The sequence below is a fragment of the Rhinolophus hipposideros genome (genome assembly GCF_964194185.1).
Source record: "Rhinolophus hipposideros genome assembly, chromosome: 21".
Classification (NCBI taxonomy): domain Eukaryota; kingdom Metazoa; phylum Chordata; class Mammalia; order Chiroptera; family Rhinolophidae; genus Rhinolophus; species Rhinolophus hipposideros.
In genome coordinates this window covers 18233865-18249758 of record NC_138067.1, presented here as the reverse complement: position 1 = coordinate 18249758, position 15894 = coordinate 18233865, and the positions used below count along the sequence as shown (strand labels likewise).

The following is a 15894-nucleotide window of genomic DNA, read 5'->3' as shown; positions in this document are numbered from 1 at the left end:
TGGAAGTGGTTAAATAACCACACATATTATGGAATACTGTGTAGTCATTAAAAAGAACATGAAAGAATTGCATGCACTAATATAGAGAGGTCTCCTTAAGACACTGTTAAGCAACAGAAACTAATAGAACCAGCATCATACCATTTGTTTGTAAAAATGCACAATAAACGACTTCTCTCACTATTAGCAAACCAAATGTACAGATTTAAATATGTATATTAAATATACAAATGCATTAAAAAAATATGTTCTCAGTACTGGAGATACTATAGCATGAACTAGAAAGCAAAGTTCCCATATTCATGAAGCCTCCTTCTAGTCGGGGAGAAAGACAATAAACAGTAAATACATCTTCCAGCAGCAATAGTGCAATGAAGAAAAAGAAGGAAGGTGGGGTGGGGTGAGGGTGGGACTGAGAGCCAGGGGTGAGGGCTTAGGGAAAAGCTCTCAGAGAAGACCTGAAGGAACAAGTCACGTGAAGTCCTAGGAGGAAAGTGAAGAGCAGAATGAACAACAGAAGTTTTGTATTCAATGTAGAAATCATATGGCTGTTTCTTATACTGGGCCACAATAGAAGCCAAGGGCATACCATTACATAAAACCACAACTTAAAGTTCCATTTATGTAAATTCCTGCCCTGCCCCCAGCTTCATTACTACTTTCCAAACAAGCATCCATTTCACTGCATGCTCCACCAGCACCATCCCTAAGTACACCTAAAAACCTAGAAGAGCCAGTGGGAAGATCAGCATCTCGGGAACCCTGCACTGTACCCAGGAGCACGCTCTGGGCCCACTTGTGGCCTTGTTTTCCAGACATTGGAATGAAGAGCTGGAACACTCACTGCATCTGCTCTGCATTGCTCAGAGTGCCCTGCCATCATATTCTCCCTTACACTTCACATACACAGCCTAGATTTGTTATACCTTTGCTCAAACTTGTTCTTTGGGGATTTACAGCTCTGCCCCCAATTCCTGGCAGCTCTGCTAGCCTTTGATTAATTCTCTGTTCCCCTAGCTCCTACCATGCTGTGTGGCTGGTTTCTTAAGACTGTACTGGATCCCAGTCTCCAGGATGGGGGTTATCTAGGCAGAACAAAATGAATGCACGTAGTCAGAGAACATAGCTTCCAGGGCTGCGATTTGATACAGGCATACAGCTTAAAGATACTACATAAAGCGTTCTTAATTTGAGCTTTAAGGATCCCTATATGTCAAATTTTGTTGTGTACATCTCATTGGTATTCTTCCATTCTTTCTTGCAAATCACACTCTAATTTTAAGTATCCACTTGCCCCAGCACTAACCACCAACCATGTGATTCAGGTTAAGATCTTCACTGGTCTAAGTGAATCATCATAGTGGACATATCCTCTTGCCTTAAATGATTTAGGTATGGTCATGTGACCCAATGTGGACAATGAGGTGTGAAGAAAAATCTGCTAGAAGACTCTAAGAAAATGTTTTGCCTCTGGTTATGTTAAGGATACGACACCTTAGAGTTGCTATAGTCAACTTAAAACCATGAGGGATCAGAGGATGCAGCTGGCAGAGCAGAAAGATGAAAAAGATGTCATGGAGCCAAACAATTAATTAGTCCTGGACTTTTTCTCATGTGCAGTGACGTATTCCCTATTGGTTAAGCCAGCTGAGTTGGGAATCGCTGTACCTGCAGCCAAAAGCATTCTAACTGATATAATATGAAAACTGGGATGTTCTTTAAAATTATAGAGTACGCCTGTGTCAGTTCTATGACTATCTGTACAAAGCCAGAAAAATTAGATTTGCCAAAACAAAGGAATTTAAGACTGTATATGTTTTATAAAGGGTTCAAAAGTCAGTCTTATAACTAACATACAATAAAAAAAAAAATTAAACCCAATAATTTTCTTTCTTCTAATTTCAATTTTAATTGGTACAACAGCCTCATATGGAGCATGACTCTTATAATATCAGATAGAGCATGACTCTTATAGCCTCATATAGAGCATGACTCTTAAAATATCTTATAATATATATGACTTTCCCAAAGAGCTAAGTCATCTTTATACGTCTGCCAACCTATTAAAAAAAAAGGTGAGTAAGGACAGTAGCTCATGTGAAGGGGCTATAACGTTGAGTATATTACGCAACTATTGACTAATCCACTTCATTATGAACTAAAACCTCGGGCTCCAGGACACCCACTACTATTCCTTAGTTTCTGATTAAGAAACAAAACCTCAATTATCCCATCCACTCCTTGTTTTGGTTTAGTTTCTTTTTTTTTTTTTTTTTTTGGTTTTGCTTTTTTTTTGTATTTTTCTTTATCCAGATGAAATGTTGTTATTGCTTCAGTAGAAACTTCTCTGAAACTTATTAGATTCCAAGCTCCTTATTCACCTTTTGTCTGAAGATGGTACACACTTGCTCCCTGACAAGGGCCAACATTCACTACCAACCTGTTGAGTTGTCTTCTTAAAATTATGCATATTATATGGCCTTTACAAAAAATGGTATTGATTTCTGAATTCCCTTATCATCATTTTCAGAACGTACTCACCACAGACTACAATATGTAGACTTAGAGATACCCATGGAACTGAAGTTAGAGATTTTCCTCAGGATTTCTAAACAGCTTCAGGGAAATGAACGTAGTAAATCCAAGTCCACTTCTAGAAACTTGACTCAAGTCGATGCTAGTCAGTTCAGCATTAATGACTTCTACTCTGAGCAATGATGACAACACCTGGCTATCTGCATCCTTCATATTCTTCTCAGGATGTCAGCAAAAATCAACCTTACTGGGAAGCAAATAGCTGTATGTTCAAGGAAGCAAGTGAAGGATCTAGGTTTGTTTGAACAAACTTGATAAAGATGACTTACTTTGGAAGGTGGAAAATCAAGTGCATAGTGAAAGAGAAAGCTGAAAAATTTTAACCTGCCTATGACTTGCTTGTATCAATTACGGTATATGTGAGATGATTCTGTTAACAAATTAGGATTTGGAAGATTTTTATCAAGCTTTACAATGGTACTCTGAAATCTAGATTGATAGATTCATTTGTCAGATCTCATCTTCTTCCATAAAGGATCTGAGGTGACTTACATAGTGGAACGGCCGCTATAAAATCTGAATTAACACCCAATTAAACTTTTGGAGTCAGGAGACCAGCTGATTTCAAGGGTTCAACCATTCTCCTAGTTCACTGAAACAGGTCATAAAAATGAAATCAAGAAAAATAGAGTGAGAAAGAAAATTCCACCCCTGGCCAAATCCTTACACCATCCATTCAAAACTCTATTATTAATGTCTGGGAGCCCCTCTAGTCCTTTTCTCGTCACTCCCTTCCCTCCTTTTTTTTTCATCTTTGAGACATAGAAGTGAATACAGGGGTTGGCCAGTTAGCTCAGTTGGTTAGAGAGTGGTGCTAATAACACCAAGGTTACTAGTTCGATCCCCACAGGAATGAGCTGCGCCCTCCTTAAAAAAAAAAGTGAATACAGATAAAATCATTCTTAACTATTCTCTTCTACTGTGTTTCCCCAAAAAATAAGACCTAGCCAATCAACTCTAATGTGTCTTTTAGAGCAAACATTAATATAAGACTCAGTATTGGCCGGCCCAGTGGCTCAGGCAGTTAGAGATCTGTGCTCCTAACTCCGAAGGCTGCCGGTTCAATTCCCACATGGGCCAGTGGGCTCTCAACCACAAGGTTGCCAGTTCAATTTCTCAAGTCCTGCAAGGGATGATGGGCAGTGCCCCCTGCAACTAAGATTGAACACAGCACCCTGAGCTGAGCTGTCTCCCGAATGGCTCAGTTGGTTGGAGTGCAGCCTCTCAACCACAAGGTTGCCGGTTCGACTCCCGCAAAGGATGGTGGGCTGCGCCCCCTGCAACTAGCAACAGGCAACTGGACCTGGAGCTGAGCTGCGCCCTTCACAACTAAGACTGAAAGGACAACAACTTGACTTGGCAAAAGTTCCTGGAAGTACACACTGTTCCCCAATAAAGTCCTGTTCCCCTTCCCCAATAATATCTTAAAAAAAAAAAAAAGACTCAGTATTATCTTACTATAAAACCGGGTCTTATATAATATAATATGATATGATATATGATATGATATAAAATCTTGGGTCTTAATTTTTGCTCTAAAAGACGCATTAGAGCTCATTATCTGGCTAAGCCTTATTTTCAGGGAAACATGGTACCTACCAACAGGAAATAACTAAGAGGTATCCTATCCTGATAGTTAAAGTGCTGCTGGGTAAAACCAATTATACTTTCCAAAGATCAAATGATCACTTACACCCAGCACTCCTCCATAATCAGAAGGTTACACACGTTCTGAGTAATGTTTTAGTCCAATGTTTCTCAAACACAAACATGAGCCCTGAAATTGTGCAGTGCAATGTGATTATAATGTGGATACAAGTGATACAGAATTCTCATTAAAATAAGAACACGACACTTAAAAAATTCTATTAGAGAATTCACAGACCCCTAAAATCCATGAAATTTGATCTCCAGACTTCAGTTTGAGAAACATCCTTCCAGTTAGCCAATTTGATAAAAACGTTTCATGTGCAAGGAACTTCGTGGGGCACTAGAGATTTAGAGATGAAGGAGATTCTGTCCTTACTTCTAGGAAGCTAGAGGTACACCCAGTGGCATAAGAGCAATAAACCAGGTGATATTTATCCTCTTTGGGGAAGACATCATGGAGGAAGTGGCACCTAAACTGAATCTTGAAGGATTTTCATAGATGTGATACTCCAGATAGATGGAACTGTGTCAGCAGAGTCGTGAAGGCAAGGTGGGCAGAGAGAGAATAAAACAGATGGCTTTCTTTAGAAAACAGCTATACAAGGTGACTGTAACAACAGGTGCACTAAAAGGTAAAATGATCAGAAATACCCAGGGTCAAATCACAGAAGGCATGAAGTTAAGGATTTAAACAACTGGAAACTGATAATGCTTTAAAAAAAAAAAAAGACTTCATTTTTAAGAGCAGTTTTAAGTTCACAGCAAAACTGAGCAGAAAATACAGAGTTCCCATGTACCCCCTGCACCTCCCTTCCCCCAATATCCTGCACCGGAGACTATATATGTTTTAATTGCTGGACTTACACTGACACGTCATTATCACCCAAAGCCTACAATTTACATTCAGGTTCACTCTGGTGTGGTACAGTGCATGGGTTGACAAATGTGTAAGGATATGTATCCACCACTGTAGTTACCACACAGAATAGTTTCACTGCCTTAAAAATCCTCTGTGCTCTGCATATTTATTCCTCCCTCCCAGCTCACTCCTGACAACCACTGATCTTCTTACTGTCTCCATAGTTTTGCCTTTTCCAGAATGTCATACACAGTTGACCTGTGAACATGGAGGTTAGAGGCATTGACCACCCACGTCCACCAGTTGAAAATCCGTGTATAACTTCTGACTCAAAAACTTTACTAAAGGCTTACTGTTGACTGGAAGCCTTACCAATAACATAAATAGTCAATTAACATGTATTTTATATATGTATTATACACCGTATTCTTACAGTAAAGTAAGCCAGAAAAAAGAAATGTTATTAAGAAAAGCATAAGGAAAATACATTTACAGTATTTATCGAAAAAATCCACCTATCAGTGGACCTGTGCAGTTCGAACCCGTGTTGTTCAAGGATCAACTGTCGTTGGAATCATATGGTATGTAGACTCTTCAGATTGGTTTCTTTCACTTAGTAATACACATTTGAGGTTTCTCCATGCCTTTCCATGGTTGGACAGCTCATTTCTTTTTTCTTTTATGTGCTGAAAAATATTCTGTTGTCTGGATGTACCACAATGTATTATCCATTTACCTGCTGAAGGATATCTTGCTTCCAAGTTTTGGTAATTATGAACAAAGCTGCTATGAACAATCATATGCAGGTTTTCGTGCAGATACAAATTTTCAACTCATTTAGGTAAATATTAAGGCGCATGATTGCTGGATCATATGGGAAGAATATATTTAATTTTACATGAAACTGCCAAACTGGCTACCAAGGTGGCGGTACCATTTTGTATTATCGGTTTCCTATTGTTAACATCTTTAATTTCATGCCCTCTGTAATTTGATCCTTCCTATTTCTGATCATATTCATCTAGCAGTGTGCCCTTTGGTATAGTCATCTGGTACAGCTGATTTAAAATGCTGGTCTAGCCATATAATGGAATATTATTTGGTAATAAAAAGAAATGAGGTACTGATACATACTGCAACATAGATGAACTTTGAAAACACTATGTTAAGTGAAAGAAGCCAGTCACTAAAAAAAAAAAAAAAAAAAAAACCCACCAAAAAACAACCCAGAAAACCACATGTTGCGTAATTTCACGTATAGAAAATGCTCACAATAAGTAAATCCTTAGAGACAGAAAGTAAATTAGTCTGACTGGTAATGAGTAGAGGGTTTCTTTTGGGGTGATGAAAATGTCCTAAAATTGATTATGGTGATGTTTGCACAACCTTGTGAATATACAAAAAAAACTGAATTACACATTGTGAATGGGTGAATTGTATGGTAAATAAGAGAAGAGGTATATGTGTGTAGGTAGAATCTGACATGAAACATACCTCTGCCTTCCAAAAGCTCAGAAACCAAAGGCTTGGGGACGAATCTCACAGACAACTCACAATGGCTGCTCCCCTCAACATCCGGATTCTTTGGTGACATGCCCACTACAGGAACTGGGTCCTTGACTACCAGTCAAGCAGAACCCAGAGCTTTCCCACTACTCTGTGAATGGCACTGCTTCTGCCAGCTCTTCACTTCCTTATTGTCAGTAAAAGATGGTGCCAAAAAAAAATTTCAGTCTTTACTATTTCAGAGCTAGTAGTTTACTGGGTAACATTTAAAAAAACCTTCTAAATCCATTGCTTCATTAAATATATCTATGTAAAGTCTCTTAAAAGAGTCAAGAAAATATTTAAGATTTAGACTCGGAGGTCCTTACACATAGTCATAGCCATTTGGTCCAACATCCCATCTATAGGAATGGCTGCACCAAACCACACTTGACAAACATGAATCCAGGGATAGTTAAGACCTACTGTCAATATTTAAAAACCTTTGTGCTCCAGCCTTATTATGTCCAAATAAAAAAAAGGGGGGCTTTTGCTCTTTATTTCATTTCCTCTATGGACCAGACTCAAGCAGAGATGGAGATCTCAATTACAGTGTTAAATCCCCTGTGTAATCTAACCATTTCAAGTATGCTCTTCCTTTCTCCAAGGCAGTACTTTCTGTACTTTGTTTTTGATATTAGGTATTTGGGGGAGAAAAATGAGCAAATGTACAAAAAGATTAAATGATATAACACACACTTGACTTCACTAAATTAGTTACTGAAAAAAGGGATCCAGAAGAATGACATTTCCTCCCATCTTGGATTCCCATTTATTTGGGAGCTCAAGTGACTAGATCCCTAGGGGTGACATCATGGAGAGCCACACACCCTCATAGACATATCTCTGCTGACCCAGTCAATGAGGAAACAGGAGCCGAAATATAGACAGAATACGGTACCCTTCTATGTCCTTGCTAACATCTATTCATTTTTCCTGAATTTCAGGGCCTAGAACTCTGCTTCACTCCTTAAAGAAATCCAGTAGAAGAATGACTGGTTTCTTGTAACATGTAACAAGTACAATTTATTGTCATGTGTGGACCAGAGTCAACAGAGATTATAATTTCTGTCAAGGTCAGAAGGAAATTAGATTGACATGGCAGATACTGACAGGCAGGATTTCCTCTCCAAAAGCCATTTATAGAATTAAATAATTTAAATGCAATTAATTTTTTATAAAATTCATCATTAAAAAATTCATAGGTAAATTTTGATCTATTAACAATTACGTTTCAGCCTTGAATTTCCCATGTAACTGGGGAAATCATCTCTTTTCTGATTTCAGTTTCCCTTCTCCTCATAGCCCTTTATGAACAAGGGAGAGATTTTAGTTAAGATAAATACGTAGCTACAGCACAGCCCAGACATGAAATGCTGTGGAATAAAGCAATGCAGTGTGCATTTGTAAGCCTCTTTATCTGCAAAGCACTTGTGTGACTATTATCTTATTTGGCCTCCCAAGAATTGAAGGTAGGTAGAAAAAAATATTATTAACTCTGTATTATAAATGAGGAAAGTAAAATTTAAAAGAGGCCAATCCCAGGTCACACAGCTACTGTAAGACAGACCAGGCTTTTGTCTCCCAGGCAGAGGGCTCTTTCTACTGCTATCAGGACACTTACTTGGCTCTCTATTAAAATCAGCAGGAATTTCCGTTCTAAAACAAAGGACATAAACGAGGCCAAATGATTCCCCCACATCTCTGACATTTCATGGTCCTTGCAATTTTCATCTTTCTCTGTTTAAACTTATAAGGCATGGGTGGAAAGAAGCCAGTGACATGTCTTAAAACAGTGCATAAGCAATAGGGCAGAATGGGAATAAGTTCTTCTGGTCCCTGGGCAAAAAACAGAATTGTTAATCTTCTTGTTTAAGGGCTGGAATCCTATGAATTCTAGCCTGAAGAAGAGAACAAAAAAATTCCCCTCTTCTTTACTATTTTCAAAATGAACAGAGCTGAACACTTCTGATTTCCTAAGAGTAGGAAACGACTGATAAATGGCCTTGTGAAAGCTGCTAAATCCGTACACTTGATGCACATATTAGGTCATTGCAGAGTGTTGGAGTCAAAGCCATCTTCTGGTCTTGATGGGACTTGCCAGAGAGGCAGGTCACAGTAGTCACGGAGCAAGAATGTTGGTAGCCCCTGGATAGATTTCCCCCTACTGGTGTCTACATGTCAGGACCTACTTTTCTCCTTAAGGCTAATTGTTGATGGCCTGTTTTTGGTGTCACATTCATATTGTTATTGTGACCCAGAGCTATGAGTTTCAGGGGCTCTTAGTCCTCTCTTTCCCGGTTCTGGTTTCATTATTCCTCATCTCACAGACCACATAAGCAGGGATGATTGAGACGCACATTGTGTATAGACAGATTCTGATAAGCTTAGATGTAACCCTGCGAAGATCCTTATGAGACAAGGTATTAAACAAAAACAAACTTGTTAGTGGGACAATTGTTGGTGCAAGTGACATACCAGGTATGTTTTAGAGAGCCAGAGAGACCTTCTTGCCTCCAAATATTTCTTCCATTAGCAAACTGTATTGCCTCCGAGTCTATTTAATCATTAGAATTTTATTTCTTTGGACTAAATAGTCTCCTTATTAAAAATACAAAATCATCCCAAGAAGGGCAGCACAATAGGAGGCTGTCATCCACCCCTTAGTAAATGTTAATATACGTGCTTCCTCTTTTTTACAAGCTGGGAAGGAATTTGAAGGTGTGATAATCTCTGAAATTTGATTACTTTCTAGTGATGGTCAAGCCTGGGTAAGGAAGGACCTGTAAAGGGAAGTTTTAAATGGGAGGGGAGAAGAAAAAAAGAGATAAGTGAGGGGCACTGAAAGGAGAGATAGAGACCCTACTTTACACTTCAACTTGCAAAAGAATGTTTTTCCGCGTCTTCAAACAACAGAGATGTGCAAATAAGAACCATAGATAAATATCTTTTGGACAAAGTAAAACAATGTACAGGAAATGCTTTGTACCAATGGATTTTTGGCAACTCAATGAACTAAAGTAACACAAATAGAAACAGTTTGAAACTGGATGCCAAGGCTTCCATAGTTAGGTATTAACTTAGGTTACTCATTCCATCTCTACAGCTCATTGAACTCCAAGATTGGATTACCAACGTATAAACTTTCTAGTTTACACAAAGTCACCCTACAAGGAAAATCTGCAATAACTGACTCTATCTACCCTAGTGTGTTACTAACAAGACAAACAGATTAGTTCTCCTGAAAAGTGTGCTTGAGACAGTAACAGACTTCAGAAACATGGTGGAATTTTCTTGAAGGGTAGAATTAACAAAGTAAAGCCCAGAAATGTGATCACAAGGAAGGAAAGGTTCCAGGTTTATGGTAAGTTGTTTTAAAAGATGAAAGAAGGGGAAAAAAAACTCGATGTTTTAAATGAAGGAGACTCTTTACAATTTTGTAATCTTGAAAGTATCACAACCATTCCAGTGACTTAATTAATTTAATTTGCTACATAAATGTTCAAACCCGTTAAAGCATGCCCAAGAGTTAGTTGGCCTCATAATATTGACAAACACAAATCAAGAAGCCTGTAGCCTAAGAATATAAACTCATGTTTAAGTCATTAACACAATATCCCTCAAGTGTTATGAAATCAATCTCTACTAGATCAGGTCCAGCAAAAGGAAAGTTGAGGTACAATTTCTTTCTAAAGGAAATATTATATTTCAGTTAGTGGCTGGTAGACTCTCTTTCAAGTCCATAAGTCAAAATGAATGCAAACTCTATTTCAAAACTTGCAAAGAAAAAAGAAAATCAGGTGCTTCCCGGTCCTGTGTTCTTTCACAAACACATTGAAGAACCCAAATTCATGCTTTAATTTACTCTAAATTGGAACCAGGGAGTGAAATGAGAAGACAAAGGTATGAAGAAGTCACTGAAAATAAAAATAACAGCAGAATTAAACACTGAAACACTCAATGTAATTGTTATCGTTAAAGAAAGGACCCTCTGCTAATGGCATCCTACATCTCCTGAGCTAATGAGTCTTCAGCTGGTGATTTTTCAGAAAAGAAATACCTACTGAAATCTATTTAAAGAGATCTAATTATAAAAGGTAAGGTTTCTGCTGTTAAGCTTGATTTGGGAGGAAAAGGACTTAAGAATGATTTGGAAACATGAGTAACTTCTAAAGAAACTCCCCTGAAAAGTAAGCAATGAGGTGCGGTTGGTTACCATAGAATAGAGTCAGCAGACTTTTTCTGTAAAGAGTCAAACAGTAAATACTTTGGCTTTGAGGGAAATTTCACACAATTTCTGTTTTAACTATTCAACTTAGCTTAGGGCAAAAGCAGCCATGGACAATATATAAACAAGTAAGGGTGACTGTTTCAATAAAACTTTATGTACAGACACTAAAATTTGCATTTCATATAATTTTCACATGTCATTAAAGATTATTATTCTTCTTTTGCTCCTGCCTCCCCGCCAGCTATTTAAAAATGTGAAAACCATTCCTTGCTCAGAGGCTGAACAAGAACAGGGGCAGGCTGGATCAGTTTGTTGACCCCTGTAATTTCCCAACTTAAAAGCCCCATGATTTTTTGGTTACAGAAATTAATTCCCTGTTGCTACTGCAGTCACCTTAAGAGTTCATGCCAATACCAGGCAGCTGATTTTCTAATTTCATAATGTAATTTGGCTTTTACAGTTTCCATATTAACGAAAATGATGTTTTGTTAAAGCAAATAATTTATTTATTACAGTTGTGACTAAGGGCATGATCTTTGCAATCAGAAAGATCTGGCTCTCAGTCCCTGATCGAGCAGGCTAGCAAAGTGACTCTGGGGAACTCTCTAACTTCTCTGATCTTGTTACTTTTTCTATAAAATGGTATAAGAAGAAGAAGAAGAAGAAGAAGAAGAATCAGTTTGTAGGGCCATTTCAAGGATTATGTGAAAACATGCATATAAAGTGATTAACAGAGAGTGAGCAACTGATTTGTATCCTGCAATAGGACAGGTGATCACACATGGTACTTGTGTGAAGGGCTACTTACTCAAGGTTGACTTTTGCCTTGGGAGAATGAAGGAAGACAATGTGCTCACTCAAAAATAACAAGAAAATAATAGCAACCAATACTTATTCACCCTTTACCATAAGAGATACTGGTTCTGAACATTTCACATATATTATCTTTTTAATTTCATAACAACCCAATAAGGTAGTTATCGTAATTATCCTCATTTTACAGATAAGGAACAGAGCAGTTACGTAACTTATCCATAGCTATTAAATGTGAGTCAGCTCAAAACTTAGGAGGTTATGACTCCAGGATCTCAGTATGTACCTTTGATAGAGAAAGGCAAAATGTAACTTGTCCATTGCTATTAAATGTGAGTCAAGTTCAAAACTTAGGAGGTTATGACTCCAGGGTCACAGTACATACCTCTGATAGAAAAAGGCAAATGTATTCCAAGATTATGCCTGTATGTCAAATTTGTTTCTAACTGCCCAATGACTGCCACTACAGATATCCCATCTCTCTATTTTGGTATCTGGCAACCCCACTACACGAAATAAGATAGTGCTAAATACCTCATTGCTGAATATCACTACAGTCACCTTCGAAGTACTCCCCTTGGGAAGCTATGCACTGACACCAGTGCCTAGTCCACCCTTCAAAGCAATTTTGGAACTCTTCTCTGGAATGGCCATCAGAGCTGTCGTCGTATTATCCTTGATGTCCTGAATGTCGTCAAAATGTCTTCCTTTCAATATTTCCTTTATCTTCTGGTAAAGAAGGAAGTCATTGGGGGCCAGATCAGGTGAATAGGGAGTGTGTTCCAATACAGTTATTTGTTTACTGGCTAAAAACTCCCTCGCAGACAGTGCTGTGTGAGCTGGTGCATTGTCATGATGCAAGAGCCATGAATTGTTGGTGGAAAGTTCAGGTCATTTTCATCTTTTTCACGCAGCCTTTTCAGCACTTCCAAATAGTAAACTTGGTGAACTGTTTGTCCAGGTGGTACAAATTCACAATGAATAATCCCTCTGATAGCAACAAAGGTTAGCAACATCATTGCAACAAGTTCACGAACTTAATTGTCAGACCTTGTATCTATAATGACACTCAAATATTTGTAAATGATTTAATATATATTATTTCATTTGAGCCTCTCAACAATTCTATGAGAATAACAGTTGCTGGATAGATTATAACTCTATCGCCATCTCTAAATGTAAAAAAAAAAAAGATGACAGTCTCTCATTTCTTCCTCTGAATTGTCTATAATATCTACTTTTCCTCACCATTCTCACAGACACCCCTCTTTTTGCCTTGGAATACCACGAAAGCTTCCTAGCTGTCTCTCTGGCTCCAGGCTCTTCCTTCTTTATCCATCTTTCATGCCACTGTGAACCACTCCTTTCAAGGGTTTTCATCCTTGGGAAATTACTAGAAATTAGTCCTAGCCACCAGGGAGAAGGGTCTGATTGTGAGTGTGTCTTCATCCATTGCCCAAGAGAAAAGCGTGTTCCCAGTGGTAACTATAGCTTTCATTCCTGTGTGTGTGGATCAGTACAAACCTGGTCCCTCGCTTTATTCAAGAAGCCTAGTTTGGGTTTAGTTCCCATTTTCCTGAGGAAGTTGAAATTCTACCCACAACTGTCTAGTTTCCCTATTGACCTGAGGCTTCAGTCCTTACAGTTATTACATAGAGTTTGAGGTAATAAAAGGTAATATTATTATATACCTGCTTATTATATACCTGGCACTTTACATTTAATAACTGCTGCAAGCCACACAAGAGCACTATGAAATAGAAATTATGATGATCATTTTACGGACGAGGAAACCGAGGTACAGATATGTTAAGTAACTTGCCGATGGTCACACATTTGAGATTCAGGAAGTGGCAGCCTTGGGATTTGAATGCAGGCAGCCTGACTTCAGGACCCAAGGGTTTGGCAACAGTTTATACAGAGGGAAGATATGGCAGTAAGGATTCATCATACAGCACATAATAATTTGGGCATGCTGATCTAAAAAAAAATTTCCCACACTAACATCAGAACCATGCTTACATTGTGGGCAGTGATTTTGTTTTAGCAAAAAATGACCTATCACATTAAAATAATGTCATCAATTTGATTTTTTGTTGGCATTAAAATTTTAAATGTGTTTTTTAAAGCTGTAAATGATCTAAAATATATAACCTAATTTTGTTTTTGCATATTTACTTGATATTATACTATTATTTTAATAAAAAAATTAATGTCTGCTCTTCAAAAGACATCATTAAGAAAGACTGAGAGGAAATGTTTGCAATACATATATCTGACAAAGGACTTGTATCCACTACATACAAAGAACTCTTACAACTCAATAAAAAGAAAAAATAATCCAATTGAAAAATGGAAAAAAGATGTGAATGGTTAATTCATGAAAGAGATACATGAATAGAAAATAGCACATGAAAAGACTTGTGCTCAAATAATTAAGTCATCAAAAACACACAAATTTAAAACACAATGAGATACCACTATAGACCCATTAAAACGGCTAAAAACTAAAAAAATTGATACCAAGTGTTGGCTAGGATATGGAGCAATTGGAACTCTCATATATTGCTGGTTGTAATGTAAAATGATGCAACTACATTAGAAAGCACTTTGGCAATTTCTTATACATGTTCTATATGACCTAGAAATGCCACTCCTAGGTACTTACCCAACAGAAACATACACACACACACACACACACACACACATGCACTCATGCACACATGCACACATATGGTGTAATCAAACAATACAGTAAATGTTTAAATAAATAAAAAAATTATTACAGTAAAAGATACATTGTCATTAATCCCTCTCAAAATACTCCCCCTCGGTTTCAACACACTTATCCCATCATTCTTGCCACTTTCTGAAGCAATTCTGGAAGTCCTCTTTCATGAGTGTCTTTAGTTGCACTGTTGTGGCTGCCTTGATGTCCTGCATCGATTCAAAATGTTTACCTTTCATGGTCATCTTTACTTTGGGGAAGAGCCAGAAGTCGCTAGATCCAGTGAATAAGGTGGATGAGGACACACCATAATGTTTTTATTTGACAGAAATTGCCATACCAGAAGTGATGTGTGACACAGAACGTTGACATGAAGGAGGATGAAACCATTTGTCCATTTCTCAGGCCGTTTTCTACGTACATCGTTTCTTGAACGCTCCAATAAGTCCTTATAATATTCAGAGTTCACTGTAGAGTTTCTGGGTACAAACTCAGCTCGCACAATTCCATCAAGGTCAAAAAACACAATTAACATCACCTTGATGTTAGATCTTGATTGACGCTCTTTTTCACACAGGAGAACTGAGTAATTTCCATTGAGAACTCTGAAGCTTGGTCTCAGGATCATAACCACAGACCCAAGTTTCATCTCCCCAATGACATGTCTTAAACAGCTGGACTCTGAAGCAGTACGATCGTACAACTCCAACAAAACTGACAAATGCTGTTGCTTTTGACAGTCAAAGACACATGGAACAAATTTTGCACTCAATCGCTTCATGCTCAAATTTGTTGTTAAAATGCTTTGAACAGAACGATAAGACATGTTCAGATTCTCAGAAATTTCCCTAATAGTCAATGGCCTGTTTGATCAAATCATTTCGCTTACTCTTTCAACATTCTTGGGTTTTTGATGTTGAAGGACATCCCGATCTCTCCTCATCTTCAATTGATTCCCAGCGGAATAGTTGAATAAGTATTGTAAATTATGGTATATCCATACTATAAAATGTTATGCAGCTGTTTATAAGCTCCTCCTCTCACCTTAATTTCCAGACCAAGCCAACTGGAACTCACAGTAATCTGTTAGACAAACCCAATTATTCTATTTTCCCTTGTTTTCTACAACTGGCTAGAAGAGGGTGCTGTCAGAACAGAATTTGGGGCTGAATTTGCTGCCCTATCTCTCTGGGCAGATGATAGGGTTTCTAAAATCAGATATGGGCTTCATGCTGAAGCTAGAGGGGATCATGGGTTGCTCATCACTTAGATGAACTCTGAGGGGGCAAAGTGATTGCTAAACTAAAACAAAAAATTTAAGCAAATGATATGGAAAAGAGTTGACAAAGCACATTAAATAAGGGTGTTTTACAGGTTTTAAGGGGTAGAAGTACAATACACCCTAAAGCCCAGGACCTAGCCTTCTCTTGGAATACAGTAATTTAAGAAAAGGCAGCTTCTACCCTAGAAGTA

General features: G+C 38.0%; 1 protein-coding gene across 2 annotated transcripts in view; it reads right to left on the bottom strand.

Moving 5' to 3' along the window:
- The window catches only part of TANGO6 (transport and golgi organization 6 homolog), a gene marked incomplete at its 5' end in the record, with an annotated part of 142882 nt that overhangs the window by 40348 nt on the left and 86640 nt on the right, over positions 1-15894 (bottom strand). The gene's annotated exons all lie outside the window — the stretch shown is intronic.